The sequence below is a fragment of the Balaenoptera borealis genome (assembly GCF_965194805.1).
Source record: "Balaenoptera borealis genome assembly, chromosome: 3".
NCBI lineage: Eukaryota > Metazoa > Chordata > Mammalia > Artiodactyla > Balaenopteridae > Balaenoptera > Balaenoptera borealis.
Window position 1 is genome coordinate 25876104 of NC_138866.1, and position 15745 is coordinate 25891848.

The 15745-nt window shown below is 43.8% G+C and overlaps 1 long non-coding RNA gene across 1 annotated transcript in view; it reads left to right on the plus strand.

Moving 5' to 3' along the window:
* LOC309626636 overlaps positions 1-15745 on the plus strand; it is a 1318538-nt gene that overhangs the window by 214312 nt on the left and 1088481 nt on the right. The gene's annotated exons all lie outside the window — the stretch shown is intronic.

Genomic DNA, 15745 nt, shown 5'->3' on the forward strand with positions numbered 1-15745 from the left:
CGATAGTGAAGGTGGTAAATTAATAGCCTGCAAGCTGAGGCATGACGCTGCGATCCTGTAGGTGTTTTGTAAATGTTCACCCCCCAATAAATGTACCTTTCACTTCCTTTTCTCATGTATGTGAAGCTGGAGAGGGTTCCAGTAGGGAACAAAAGCAGGAGTTACTTAAAAGATACAAAGGAGGTGCTCTAGGAGCTCTGATGAATCCTGCATTATAAAGGATGAGGACAGAGGGGTAGAGAAGGGCGTTGTCATGGGGTCAGCTGCACTTGCCTTCCCTGCAACTTCCTCCATTCTTCTCTAACAACTCCCTGATTTTCCTCGGGGAAACCACCCCACCCCACCCCAGCTCCAGTGGAAGGAGATGTGAATGAATTACCACTGGTTATCAGCCAACCTACCAACCACAGTGACTGGCTCAGGGATGGGCATGTGACTCAGTTTCTTCCAAGAGACTCATTTTTGTTTGTTTGATTTGGTTTGTAGCAACCTCTAAAAAAACGAACCTCTTTTGGCTTGTGTTCTGAATGTTATCTCCACTAACCCTCACAGCGATTTCGTCATGCATGATTATCCGCATTATACAGATTGTTAGTGTGAAGTTTTTATGCCTTTGAGCGTGGCTTTTGTATAAAGGAAATAGTTATTTAGGGTTTTACACATTAATGTGCAATAAACTAAAATTATACGTTAAAAGCCCCAATTCTTCCATACGTGTTTTCCCATTGCTTTTATTGTGATTTAAAAAAATACATAACATGAAATTTACCCTCTTAACCATTTTAAAGAGTACAGTTTATTAGTATTAAGTATATTCACATTGTTGTAAAACAGACCTCCAGACTTTTTTCATCTTGCAAATCTGAAACTTTGTACTCATTAAACGATTCCCCTTTCCCACCTCCTCCCAGCACCCCCCCCCCCCCCGTAACCACCCATCTATTTTCTGCTTCTGTAAATTTGACTGCTATAGGTACCTCATATAAGAGGAATCACACAATTTTTGTCTTTTTGTGACTGGCCTACTTCACTTACCATCACGTCCTCAAGGTTCATCCATGTTGTAACGTGTGACAAGATTTTTTCCGCAGGCTTTTAAGATCAGCTTACACATTTTATTATTCTATTTGTAAGTCATTTTACAAATCTTGTTATTCTTATTTTAGCAACCATTTTAAGGGGCTCTTGAATTCTATTTTACCCCATTTCAAAACCTAGTTTGTTAAATACTTCTGAGTATTTAAAAGTGCATTTGTAAATGTAATACGTTTTATTTCCTTCTTAAGTACTTCCATTCCTCACTTAACAAACAAAACCTTCCCAAGTACTCAAAAAATCCAAAAACCTATGAAATTAAACTAATAAAATGAATATAGTTCCTCTTAAATATTCCAACACTTAAAAATGTAAAATATTATATTTTTCACAATGTAAAATCCCAAGTCTTAAATCAATTATGTAATCACACATTTTAAATTGGAGTAGAAAGTTGTCACTCTAAAGGCAAAAATTCCTTAAATTTTGCAAATAGATAGGATATTAAATTTTTGAAGATTCCCTAATGCAAATATATTAAAATATAATTTTCATTTCCTTAAACGTTTCCCTACTTAACTACAAATTTTCCTGGAGTTGAACAAGGTGTGTCCCTTGGAAAGCAGTGACATCCCGTTAGCTGTGGTTATTGATGATTGAGATTTCGCCGGGATTCTACCTGGATTCCGATCCATGCCCCTTTTGGGATGCACTAAATCTTATTTAGGGTTGATATAATGTCAATGCCACCACAACTCTAAGGGGGTAGTGGTGAAGTCCGCTACCCATATATCCACATTACACACATTCCAGAAAGCCAGCAACTCCCAATTAGGTGGTAGAGAGTGCATCTTCCTTTTTTTCCCCCCTTTGTCTCTCAATTTTGTATATGTTTTCTTTTCTAAGTAAGAACTTAATGAAATTCTGCATAATTTTTATATCCTTCCTATCTCTTTCATGTATACAGCTCATGTGTATTAATATAATATCCTATTGAATGTTGAGTATTTTGGATATCTCATTTGGTTTCCTCTGCTTTGCAGTTACATTATGTGATGCTGTTTTACTGGCACAGATAAGGAAACTGAGGCCCAGAAAGCTTAGCTGGCCTCCTCTAGGTCTCACTATGAATCAGGCATATGGCCAAGATTTGGTCTGTGTTTTAACATGCCAGTGGTCTCTCTACTCCTCATTGCAAATGACATAAGTTAGGCACTTACAGGTCAGGATAGAGAGTTTATATAACTCCTTTTAAAATAACTACTCCATCAGTCAATCAACAAATATTTATTGAGCTTGTGCTCTGAGACAGGCTCCTACCACCGTGGAGCTCATAGCCTGGAGGAAACCCACGTCAGCTGTTGGCAAAGAACAGGGAAAGGCACTCTGGGGAGTCGTAGTGAGGAGACATAACTCACTCAAAGGGGCCAAGAGGCTTCCCAGAGTGGGCCTGAAGAGGATAAAAATTCACTAAGCTGAGGTGTGTGGTCAAAAGCATGGCTGGAATGGGGCTGGGGGGAGGTCTGTGGAAGCTTTGTTCTCAATGACACTTTTCAAGTTTTTAGGAAATATATTGATATGACAGTTAAGATCATGAAAAAGAAAGGTCAGAAGAAAGAGTGTGAAAACCTGTGTCTTACAGAGAGAAGCTAGTCAAATGGTGAGTGCTTTTTAACGTGCTCATTGACCTGCTAAGACGGCAGGGTCCTGTTCCCGTCAACTCCACCTTCAGGTTGACCTTCCCAGATGTTAAAATGCTCAGTGCCGTCTCCTGCCTCAGGTTGGCAGGTGGAGAGAGACTTCCCTACAAAGGAAGAGCACCATGGACATCTCTCCCTCCCTTCCTTTCTTTCTCCTTCCCCTCTCTTCGGCATCACTTTTCTTGAGCTTCTACTAAGTGCCAGGCACTGTGCTAGGGGCTGGGTTACAACGATGAGCAAAAACACAAGTGGTCCTTATCCACCAAGAGCCCATGGCCAGGCCTCGATGAGATGGTTATTAAAATCCCTCTACAAAAGATCTCGGTGCAAGGGTTTTTTTGTTGGTTTTGTTGCTTTCTTGTGTACTCTCCTCGTGAACTTAAATACACATAAAACTCAAACTCACCTCCTCCATCAAATATAATTCTTTGACCTAAATACTCCTTTAAGAAGTTTCTTCTTATAAAGTTTCCATGTATTCTACCTTCAGATTTTAAGGCCTCATTCGTCAGATAGATAAACACACACACGAGAGCATGCATGTGTATTAAAGAGGCCACTGCATGGAAAATAGATGAGGAAGAAACGTCAAGAGAGCCTTATCAATCGGGGTATCTTATTATCTTTAAAGAGAATCCCAACCCCTGACTGCAAGCAGATAAGGGAGAGGAGGAGCAATGATAAAAGAGGAATCGTAATATTTTACTCTGTATAAGGCCAGGTGGTGAGTTGTATATCTACAATAGTTTCTGGGGTGGAATTCCTATATTCCATTTAGATGTCCTGACACGTGTGGACACGTGTGTACCCAGCGGTGTGTGCGGCTGTCCCTGGTCCCCGGTGAGTGTGTTGCCTGTCCTATCGGCACACAGCCCTGCTGTGCATGTGGATAGCATCCACTATCTTCTGAGCCCATCCATATGCATGTGTGTCTATATCCCAGCAGCGGTCGGCATCATTCATTTCCAAAACCAGCATGCATTCATTTTCATAACTTTTTGTTCCATTACAATATTAATGGGACTATCAATGGGAAAGGACAAGAGAAGCATTTTTAATGTTTATCTGACAGTTGCAAATTTCACTTGAGGTTGTTTACTGGGATCTGATTGTTGGCAGAGAGGAGCAGGAGAGGCGGCAAGATTAATGGGATCACAGGAAGAGGAGATGTATTTATGGGCCTTCTGAACGCCATCTAAGAGTAATAAAAAGTCCTGCCGCACCCTTCCCCAAGTGAGACTTAAGAAGTTTTAAGCGCTGAGAAATGAGGGATTGTTTTAATTAACTTCCATCTAATCCAGGTGGCCTGTTCAAAGTGAATCATGTTGCATTTATGTCTCCGTCTATTAAAAACTAGATGGCCCTCTCCCATCCCCCACCTCTCATCCCTCTCTTTCTGCCTCCACCCCCGGCCCCCCTCTGGCCTTGGATTGCTGTCACTCTGGCTTGCCATATTTTTTCCCTCTTTCTTAAACTCCTATGCAATCTCAAAGGGAGAGAGGGTCTGGCAGGGCCTTTGGCCAGAAGGACAGGAGAAAAGGAGAGGAGGATTCCAGAGGTTTCTAGGGAAGGGAGGTGATGCTCGGCCTTGGGCTGGAGAGAGGGGCTTCAGGCTTCCCCCCATAGCTTTTCTCTCTGCTTCTGGCTGCTTGAGTCTGAAGCAACATGGCAATGGCCCCCGAGATACCCCAAGAACCTTGTGAAAGGTTTGTCCTTTGTGGGACAAAAGGATTGAGATGCATGGGATGACGCATCCCCGAGCCTTCCAGGAAGAGATCTGGCTGTGGGAAGAGACCTTCCCAGGAACAGACCCCAGGGACACTGGTTTCTTCCCAGGCCTGGCTGAGCTCTCCTTCCTCCAAGGGTCCTCTGTGAGATTGCCAGCTGAAATACAGAAATCCAGTTAAATGTGGATTTCAGGTAAACAACGAATAGTTTTTTAATATAAGTATATCCCAAATATCTCATGGTCTATACTTACACTTTAAAAAAAGTGTTGTTTATCTGAAATTCAAATTTAACAGGTATCCTACATTTTTATTTGTTAAACTTTGGTGACTGTACCAGGGAGAGAAGCCCCACCCCTTGTAGGTGTTATGATCCCAGATTCTGGCACTGCGTTGCCTACATTCAGAAATGAATTGCTAGTTATTTTGTCTCTCTGACCTGTTTTTCATCTATTAAAGGGGGACAACCACCACCTATTTCTAGGCATATGATAAGGATTAAATTAAATTAAGTGTGCCAAATTCTTAGAACAGGGGTGAGATATTTTGTTTCTGGGAAGGGCCAGATAGTACATATTTTAGGCTTTGCAGCCCAGATGATCTCTAGCGCAGCTACTCAACTCTGCCAATGTAGTGGGAGAGCAGCTGTGACACTACGTAAATACACAAGTGTGACTATGTGACTGTGTTTCGCTAAAGGTTACAGAAACAGATGGTGGGCCCCATTTGCCCAGGTCTGAAGTTTGCTGAACCTTGACCTTGAACAGTGCCAGCATAGTGGAAGTGCTTCTAAGTGCTAGCCATTGTTATTACGCATAGTTACCCGTCTCCAGGCCAGGGCTGCTAAGCAGTGTGAATTGACTGTCACCAAAAATCTCTCCTTGCCTCTTACTTGCCTGCTTATGGATGCCTGAAATCCTGGTGAGACATTCCATCTTTTGGTCTAAATAGCTCTGGAAGAAGTCACTCTTTAGGTTTCACCCTTTAGTTCAAGAGCTCATACCAGCACTAACCAGCATTTAGAGAACACAGACTCTGCCAGCCCTGGGTGCCGTTCTCTGTCATTCACCCTCACACTCTTTCATAGAGGAAAGCGCTACTATTGCAGGCACACCTCTTTTTATTGCTCTTCACTTTACTGCACTTTGCAGATACTGTGTTTTTTCCAAGTTGAAGGTTTGTGCCAACCCTTCATCAAGCAAGTCTATCGACACCATTTTTCCAACAGCATTTGCTCACTTCCTGTCTCTGTGTCACATTTTGGTAATTCTCACAATATTTCAAATGGTTTCATTATTATTATATTTGTTATGGTGATCTGGGATCAGTGATCTTTGGTGCTACTCCCATGATCCTCTGAAGGCTCAGATGATGGTCATTTTTTAGCAATAAAGTGTTTCCTTTTTTTTTTTTTTAACATCTTTATTGGAGTATAATTGCTTTACAATGTTGTGTTAGTTTCTGCTTTATAACAAAGTGAATCAGCTATACGTATACATATATCCCCATATCCCCTCCTTCTTGTGTCTCCCTCGCACCCTCCCCATCCCACCCCTCTAGGTGGTCACAAAGCACGGAGCTGATCTCCCTGTGCTATGCAGCTGTTTCCCACTAGCTATCTATTTTACATTTGGTAGTGTATATATGTCAGTGCTACTCTCCCAATTAAAGTGTTTTCTAATGAAGGTACGTACATTGTTTTTTAGACACAATGCTATTGCACACTTAAGAGACTACAGTATAGTGTAAACATAACTTTTATGTACATGTACAGGGAAACCAAAAAATTCATGTGACTCCCTTTATTGCAGTATTCATTTTATTGTGGTGGTCAGAAACCGAACCCACAACATCTCTGAGGAGTGCCTGTATGTGCATCTTACAAAAAGCAAGCTGGAGTTTGGGGCTGTGAGTAACTCATCCTGGCCACACAGGCAGTCAGGACCAAAGTGGGCATTGGATCAAGGCCTCTGGCTCCTGCCCACTGTTCCTGGGCTGGGACAGAGCATGTCAGGGCCTGGCAGGGCTCGAAGCCCCTCAGTTTACCAATGTGGAGATTAACAATCATCACGTCCCAGTCAGGATGAAATGGTTCGGGAAGACAAACCTGAGGTCGGCAGGAAGGGATGAGAGAGATGGAGCCAGAGGAAGAGAATGGGCTTAGAAAAATTGGAAGAAAGTGTTCAAAGAAGTCAGTTTTTCCCAAAGCAGTGCTGCTACCCAGCCTCTGCTCTCCGAGTCAGGTGGCACCCAGGGCAACTTTTTTTTTTTTAATAAATTTATTTTATTTATTTATTTTTGGTTGCGTTGGGTCTTCATTGATGTGCGCGGGCTTTCTCTAGTTGCGGCGAGGAGGGGCTACTCTTCGTTGTGCTGTGCAGGCTTCTCATTGTGGTGGCTTCTCTTGTTGTGGAGCACCGGCTCTAGGCACATGGGCTTCAGTAGTTATGGCACGTGAGCTCAGTAGTTGTGGCTCGCGGGCTCTAGAGCGCAGGCTCAGTAGCTGTGGCACACGGGATTAGTTGCTCCGCGGCATGTGGGATCTTCCCGGACCAGGGCTTGAACCCGTGTCCCCTGCATTGGCAGGCGGATTCTTAACCACTGCGCCACCAGGGAAGCCCACCAGAGCAATTTTCATCTCCTACCTTCTACCCCCTAGGGACTGTCTGGAGGGCCAGGTCCACAGAGGGCACAATGCCAGGTTTTTCTCAAGTCTATACCCCTGGACTGGGATGCTTGTACCCAGAGGTTCTGCCTCCCTCCTGCTCGCCCCTCCTCCCCAAATCACACTTGTCTAAAGTTAAGAGCACCATGTGAAACCAGGAGAACAAATGGATGAAAAGAGGTCTGCAGGCTGGCCGCTCCCCAGCCCTGTGTCCCACACTGAGTCTGAACCTGCAGAAGGAGCCCTGTGCCGCGGGGGACGTGGACTCTGAAGTCGGGCAGAGCTGCCAGTGCCCAAGCCAGCTGCGGGCCTCTCCCTGTCCGTGTTCTTCTTTGTGAACAGATGTGAGAATTCATTAATTCTGAAGCTACTGGAGGTTTTAAATGAGAGGTACAGGGCCTAACCCACCTGTGAGCACAGAGCAGGAGCTGCGGGGCTGGTTCCATGCCTTTCCTTCTCTCACTATAGATGCCATCAGGGTAATGACCTTGCATGAGGTAGCTCCAAACTTGCCGACCAGATGCCTGAGTCCACTCTGTGTGCCCCCACCCAGCAGCCCAGGACAACAGGAAAAGAGGAGCTGAAAATCTCGTGGGGCATATCTCAGAAATAACTAAATTTCCTTGTCAATTGCATTATTATGGACTTTCATCAAATCTTTAAAAAAAAAAAAAAAAGAAAATCTCTTGGGTAGTCCTTCCTTCTGTCATTAGGTAGCTGTATGACCATAGGCCACTCACTCAGCTTGTGCCTCACCTTTTCATCTGTCAATAGGTAATTAGAGGGACTTCCCTGGTTGTGCAGTGGTTAAGAATCCACCTGCCAATGCAGGGGACACTGGCCCTGGTCCAGGAAGATCCCACATGTCGTGGAGCAACTAAGCCCGTGTGCCACAACTACTGAGCCTGCGCTCTAGAGCCCGCAAGCCACAACTACTGAGCCCACGTTCCATAACTACTGAAGTCCATGCACCTAGAGCCTGTGCTCCGCAACAAGAGAAGCCTCCACAAGGAGAAGCCCACGCAGCGCAACAGAGTAGCCCCCGCTCGCCACAACTAGAGAAAGCCCACACGCAGCAACGAAGACCCAACACAGCCAAAAATATTTAAAAAAAGGTAATTAGAATATCTTCTCAGGAGATCCCAACAAGAACAGAGGGGTTGAGGGACCACAGGTTCTGAAATCAGACCAAAAGTTCACAACCGGCTCCACCTGTAACCACACTGTGTGCTTCAATAGCCTCCGCTGTGAAATGGTCATAAGAATAGCACTGAACTCTCAGGCCGTTGCCAGGGTGATGTGTGCAAAGGGCTCAGCCCAGTGTCAAAGAGTAAACTCTCAGTATACGTTAGCCATTATCAGGATTTCACTCCTTCAATATCTATTTGTTGAGCACAGACCACCTGCCAGGCTTCGGGCCGTGTGTATGGGGTGAACATACACAGGTTCTATCCTGGAGGGGTCCTCTTTGTGTGGCTCTCAAGTCGGCCCCCTTCCCCCATCCCCGCCACGCCAGCTGCCCCTGCTGGCCCCTGTTGCAACTTCCATGCTTCCATCCTTCCCTATGCAGCTCTATCCTGTCCACGACAGAAGGAATCATCTTCCTCAAGACTCAGCCCCCTCTCTCGAAATACTCCTTTGGTGACTAGTGGATCAACACTCCTGGAATCAAAGGCCTGTTGAGGAAAGTGAGAGACCCCCCCGTCAGGGAGGTTCCTGTTTACTAAACACTGTACCATCCCTGCCTTGGCAAACCTTCTTCATACCCTAATGGCAGCAAGGAGACTCACACCCCACTTTCCCTACAGATTTCCTACATCTGTGGTACTTCACAGACCTCTCTTGAGAATTTCATCCCTCCATATCCCCTCAAACTCTGCCACCATCAATAATCTCTTCTTTGCCCAGATGCTGGCATCAAGGTCAGGGTTCTAGTCTTGGTCAATATCCATCTCTGATGAAAACATGGGGGCATGTTGACTTTCTCCTTACATTTCTGTGCATTCAAAGTCATGCAAATAGGTATGCAATTAGGTTGAGAATCGAACTCCTAGCCTAGGTGTAAACAAATGATTTGCTAAATATGTATTGGGGTATTTAGCCCCAAATATGTAGGATCAAAATGTCTAAAGTAGGAAGGGACATTAATGGTAGCCCTTGTCCACTGTGTCCACTTGACACATGAGGAAACTGAGGCCCAGAGAAGTACGAATATTGTCTATAGTGCCTGTAGTCATCATCCGGGGACTTTTTCCAACTTCCAGACCATCAGCGCAGGTACGCATCTCCACCTCCACCCCCACCCCCACTCCCACACATAAGCAGAGCGCGATGTTTGTCACTCCTTGGTGTTTACTTTAATGGCTATTTTGACTGGGCACTTGATCTGCCTCATGATTAGATGATAATATGCACTGGGGTGGGGTTTGGCCATCAACTCTCCCTGGGCACCTAGTCCAGGGGTTTTCAGAAGGTGGCTGCTTGTTGACTGACTGATGCAGAGAGGGTCTCAAAAGGCCTGCAGATCATGGGCCATTTCCAACCCCCAGAGCCCTGTCTCTCAGCTGGAAATTGGCCACAGTGTCCACTCAGTGTTTGATATGGGTCCATTAAGCTATTTCAATAAGCTAAGGGGTGGATGTTTCCTATGGGAAAAAATGGTCACACTGGGCCACTTTCTTAGATAAACTTTGGGACAAGGAACAACGTTTATATAGTTGCAGATGTGGGGCACCACGGAGAACCAACAGTTCTTCTCCATTTTATATAAGGGACTTGAGCATTCTAGGGTTTGGTATCCACAGGGGTCCTGGAACCAATCACCTGTGGATACCGAGGGGCAACTGTAATATGAGGTTTTGCATGTGATTTTCCTTTTGTTTTCATTACAAATTTTTTAAATGAAATATATCTTATATATAAAGTAATAATAATAAAATGAACACCCATCTACCCACCTTAAGAAATAGAATAACTGTTATCTTTGAAACCCCCATGTGTGTATGAAATTCCCAATGCCATCTGAGCACTCCCACCCTTAGTCCATTCCGGCTGCTATAACAAAATACCACACACTGGGTGACTTATAAATAACAGAAATTTGTTTCTCACCATTCTGAAGGCTGGGAAGTCCAAGATCAAGGTGCTGGCAGATTCGGTGTCTGATGAGGACCTGTTTCCTGGTTTGTAGACAGCCATCTTTTCACTGTGTCCTCACATGGTGGAAGGAGCAAGGCATTTCTCTGGGCTCCCTTTTATAAGGACACTAATCCCATTCACAAGGGCTCTGCCCTCATGCCCTAATCATCTTCTGAAAGCCCCCATCACTTTTCAGGTTAGAATTTCAACATAGGGATTTTGAGGGGAAACCAACATTCAGTCCATAGCACGCATCTCGTGGAAGTTTGTGTTAATCATTCCTTGCCTTTATTTACAATTTTACCACATTTGTAAGCATCCCTGAACAATGTATTATTTAGTTGGCATGTTTTTGAGCTTTATACCAATAGAACTATATTCTATGTATTCTGCAATTTGCAGTTTTCAGTCAACATTATGCTTTTGAATTTCAACCATGTTGATGTATGGCTATTTTTAGTTTCACAGTTGTGTGGTTTTCCATTTTATGATTATGCCAACATTTATTTACCCATGTTGCTGTCAATGAACATTTGGATTGTTTCCAATTTTTACTATTATGGTCAATGTTGCTGTGAAGATTCTCATTATGTGCATCTCTGGGGCGCATGTGCAAGTTTCTTTACCAGATGTACTGAGAGTTGAATGCTGGATGGTAGAGTTCAGCCTTAGTAAATATCACTGAATGGCTTTTCCAAAGTGGTTGTACCAATTTACACATCCAGTACCATCAACATCCTCATAACACTTGTGGTCAGACTTAAGTTTTGGCCAATTTAATGAGTGTAAAATGGTATCTTGTTATGGTTGTAATTTGCATTTTGTGGATTATGAATGATTTTTTTCTCTTATGCTTATAGAACATTTCTTCTTTCCTTTAATGTGTGTTTCCTTTTCATATCCTTTGCCAGATTATTTCTTGGGTTGTTGTTTCCTATTGAGTCCTATGCCTTCTTTATGTATCCTAGATATTAATCCTCTATTAGTGACCTGTGTCACAAATATCTTCTAGTTTGTGGCTTGTCTTTTCATTCTCATTATGGCATATTTTGGTGAACAAAAGATCTTGATTTTAATGTAGGCAAATCTAACAATCATTTCCTTTATGATTTTTACTCCTGTGTCTTAAGAAATCATTCCCTCCATCGGGGGCATACAGATATTCTCTTATTTCTTCTATTTGCTTCTTGTAGGAAGATGCCCCGAGGCTCCCACCAGCGGGTTCTCTCCCATCTCATGCTGAACGCACCTCCTTCACAGCTCTTCCCCTTCTCTGTTGCAGTGAGCAGTTTATTTACATTCATCCCACTGGGCCAGGAGCAGGGACCTTCTTTCACCAAGTTCCAGTTTTGCAGCTCTTTCAATGCCTGGCACACAGCTGTCTCTCTTCTCTATGGCTTCTTCATTTCTTGCCTTCTTAGCTCCTGTTTTGTCTTTGCCTCTGCAGCACTGGGTTCTCGGCCATACCTGCACACCTTGCCAAGCCCCTACTCCAGGCTTTCTGATTTAATCATTCTGGGTGGGGCCCTGGCATTCATGTTTTTTAAAAGCTCTCCAGGTGATTTTATGTGCTGTCAGGGCCAAGAACCACTGCTCTGCAGTTTGTGAAGAAGGCAGCCTCCAGCATCTGCCCTCTGTGAAGCAGACCCACTTCTCACCCTCCTCTGGCTTCTGACCTCAGCCCCAATCCCAAACAACAAGCCAGGAAGGAATGCTGGAATACGGCACTGCAGGCCCTGGAAGTCCCCAGAAGGTGGTCTGCCAAGAGCCCACCCTGTCTCCAGCCCCTCAAGGCCGCCATATTGGTGGTTTCAGTTGCTGCTGATGGGAAAAGAATGAATGGGGGAGTGTGAGGAGGTTTGGAAGGGGCGAGAGGATATACGTACCATCTGCGAGAAAGGCAGAGGGAAAGAGGGAGAAGCAAAAGAAACACATTTTGGAAAGCGCCAAAGTTTTGACAGGAATCTGCCTCCTTCCCCCCACCCTTTCCCATCTGTTTTGGAGAAATGTAAATGTGCCTGTGTTCCCAGGTGACTGGCCGGCGGGTTGCCTCTTTGGAATTCTGTGAACTGGCCATCTGTCGTCCTGTAATAAATGATAGCTATAAAAGAAAGTGATTATGGTGCCGATAGGGGGAGAGGCATTTGTTTATATTCTTATAATATGTATCAGATTGAATAGAAATTATCACTTAAAATTGACAAATGGAGAGCAGGGTTCCTTGGAGAGGGAGTCAGGGACACAGCAGCAGTGACGGGACCATGGGCAAACTTTATTTGACCAAGTGTCAGGGACCAGCTCAGCCCCAGAGGCTCCCAGAATCACCAGGTCCCTGAGGGCTGGGACCCAGAGTTCAAATTTCTCTGGATGTCTTGGGTGTGCATTTGGCGGATGTGACTTGGCCGGTGCACATAAGGGTCATCCGTCCCCACCTGCTAGGGAAGGAGGAGGGGTGTGTCTTTGAAACCAGCACAAAGCTAGAGTTGCTTCCCCTGTGTCTGTGGGGGCTAATTGACCTTGTGACTCCTATGTATGCCCCCCAATGACTACCCCCTATTTGATTTTCTCCTTCCAGCCAAGATTTTCCAGTCTCAGGAGTGAAGCCTGCCAGCTGGGTCTCTAATCTTCTGACTTAGGCTTTCTCTTCCACCCATCCTTGTCCCCCAGCGTGCCTTGTTTTCTGTCCTTCCAGAGCAGCATGCTTCCTCAAAGGTCCCTGGGGGGCTTACTTCCCTAGTGTGTGGCTCCGCATTTCTGGTGCAGCCCAGAGCCGCCTAAGGAGTGGCCAGGGCTCGCGTCTTCCAGACAGAAGCAAAAGGCTTGAGCAGCTCAGCTGCATCCTCATCTCCTCCCGCTCACACATTTTGGCTAAAACTTCCAGTATCTTTGGCTCTTAAAAGCACTATTTTTTTCCAGGTCCTAAGTTAATAAAATTTGATGTTTATAGAATGTCAACCACTTTTTCATACCCTACAGGTTAGGCAAGGAAGGTTTTATTTCCCTCCATCTTCCAGTTGGGATAACTGAGCATCAAAGAAGAAGTTACAGCACCAAGGTGACATATTAGGGAGGGCAGAATGACCCACTATTCTTTCCTTGCAATGGCTTTTTACTCCCGATTAAGACCTTTAAGGTAATCAGATATCTTATTATGGTTTTCAAATGCTCTTCACATTCTTCCCTCTTTTTTGATAATTTGACTATATTTATATACATTTATATAAACATAAAATTACATTTGTATATTAAGCATATGTTTCTATATATTAAATATATTTACATTTTTAATGCTCATCTCCAGCCTTAGTCAATATTACTCCAATCATTTTTATTGTCTTAGTTCATTTTTAGTAAAGTCCTTAGGAGGGGATCATGGGGATTTCTTGGATGTTCAAAAGTTTGTCTGCAGTCTTTATACTTGACTATCAGTTTGTCTGGATAGAACATCCTTCACTCACTTTTACTTTCCTGGCATAGCTTTAATATATTGATCTATTAAAAAAATTTTTTTGGCACAAAGTATTGCTGTTGGAAATTCTGATGACAATTTGGTTTTCTTTCCCCTATAAGTGACTTGGCCTTTTGGGGGGCATTGGACTGCAGTCCTTTTCCTTTGCCCTTGTCTAAGGGAGCTGTGCGTTCCTGAACTGTTAAGAAGGGGATACGGGAAAGACAGCTTTTCTAGCTTTCTGCTCAAGACCTTGCTCTTTGGTTGTTTTCTTGAAATGAAAAAAAGATGACCTCTTTCTTTCTGAGACCTCTGCTTCCCTCCCTGACTTTTATCTCCAGTGCTGTCCAGTAGAACTCTCTATGATGATGGAAATGTTCTATGTCTGCACTGTCCTATACAGTAACCATAAAATGGAAGGCACCAGCCACAGGTGGCTGTAAGAATTAGGAACGTGATGGAACCCTTGTACATGGTTGGTGGGAATGGAAATTGGTGCAGTCACTGTGGAAAACAGTGTGGAGGTTTCTCAAAAAACTAAAAATGGAAGTACCATACAACCCTTTAATTCCACTCCTGGGTATATATCCAAACCAAAACCAAAACCAAAAACGTGAATTCAAAAAGATACATGCACCCCAACGTTCGTAGCAGCATTATTTACAGTTGCCAAGATATGGAAACAACCTGTGTCCATCAACAGATGAATGGATAAAAAAGATGTGGTTGATCTATATATGCACAATGGAATACTACTCAGCCATAAAAAAGAACAAAATTATGCCATTTGCAGGAATGTGGATGGACTTGAGGGCATTATGCTAAGTGAAATAAGTCAGACAGGAAAAAGACAAATACTGTATGGTATCACTTATATGTGGAATCTAAAAATACAACAAACTAGTGAACACAACAAAGAAGAAGCAGACTCACAGATATAGAGAACAAACTAGTGGTGGGGGAGGGGTAATATAGGGTGGAGGAGGGGTTGGTACAAACTATTGGGTGTAAGATAGCCTCAAGAATGTAGGGTACAACACGGAGAACATAGCCAACATTTTATAATAACTATAAATAGAAAGTAACCTTTAAAAATTGTATAAAAATTTTAAAAAATTAATTAAAAATAAATAAAAAATAAACAAAAGAATTTGAAACATGACAAATGCAACAAAAGAACTAAATATTTAAATTTAATTTTAGTTAGCTTAAATGTCAAAAGTCATATATAAGGATAGCGGCTTCTATCTTGAGCCACGCAGAATTCTAGACTTTATCTCTCTTTTGCCCCTGCTGTCCCAGTCCTCCTCAGTTTGAAGACTCCAAGTCCCTCCTCTGTGTGCAGTTCCGTCCTGAAAAGGAACCCTCATTTGTGAGTTTCAACAGTTGTCAGGTCTAGACTGCTCCAGGGCACCCTCCCCTGCTATTCAGGGCCTGCTGAGACCCCTCCCAGCATCACTGCTCGTTTCACGTTGGCCTGTCACGCTTTCAGGCCAGCACCTGCTGGTGGTTTGAAGGATCTCTAGCTGCTGCAGCCATCAGAAGCAACTTGGTCTTGTCTCGGCTCCCTCTGGCACAGTTGCTGATACTACACAGGCCTATTGCTACTGGGTGCTCGTCCTTGCCCACTCATATTTGGGTGTTCATGGGATTTCTCCTTACCAATTTTGTTGTAGAGGTTGCCTATGGATTTTTTGGTTTTCCATCCTGGTTCCTCCATCTATTTCCCCAGGAGAGCTCATGAAAATTCAAACCTAGCCTGACCTTGGTGCCATGGTTCTGTTTTTATTTTGAAGACCTTGCCCGTGTGTGTATCTCAGAAATACAGCCATTCTTGTGGATTTTCTGGTGCTTAAGTCCCAGCAAGAAAAGCTACATGTACAGGCATACCTCGCTTTATTGCGCTTTGTATGCAGACACTGTGTTTTTTGTTTTTTAAACAAATTGAAGGTTTGTGGCAACCCTGTGTTGAGCAACTCCATAGGCACCATCATTTTTTTCCAACAGTATTTGCTCACTTCACGTCTTTGTG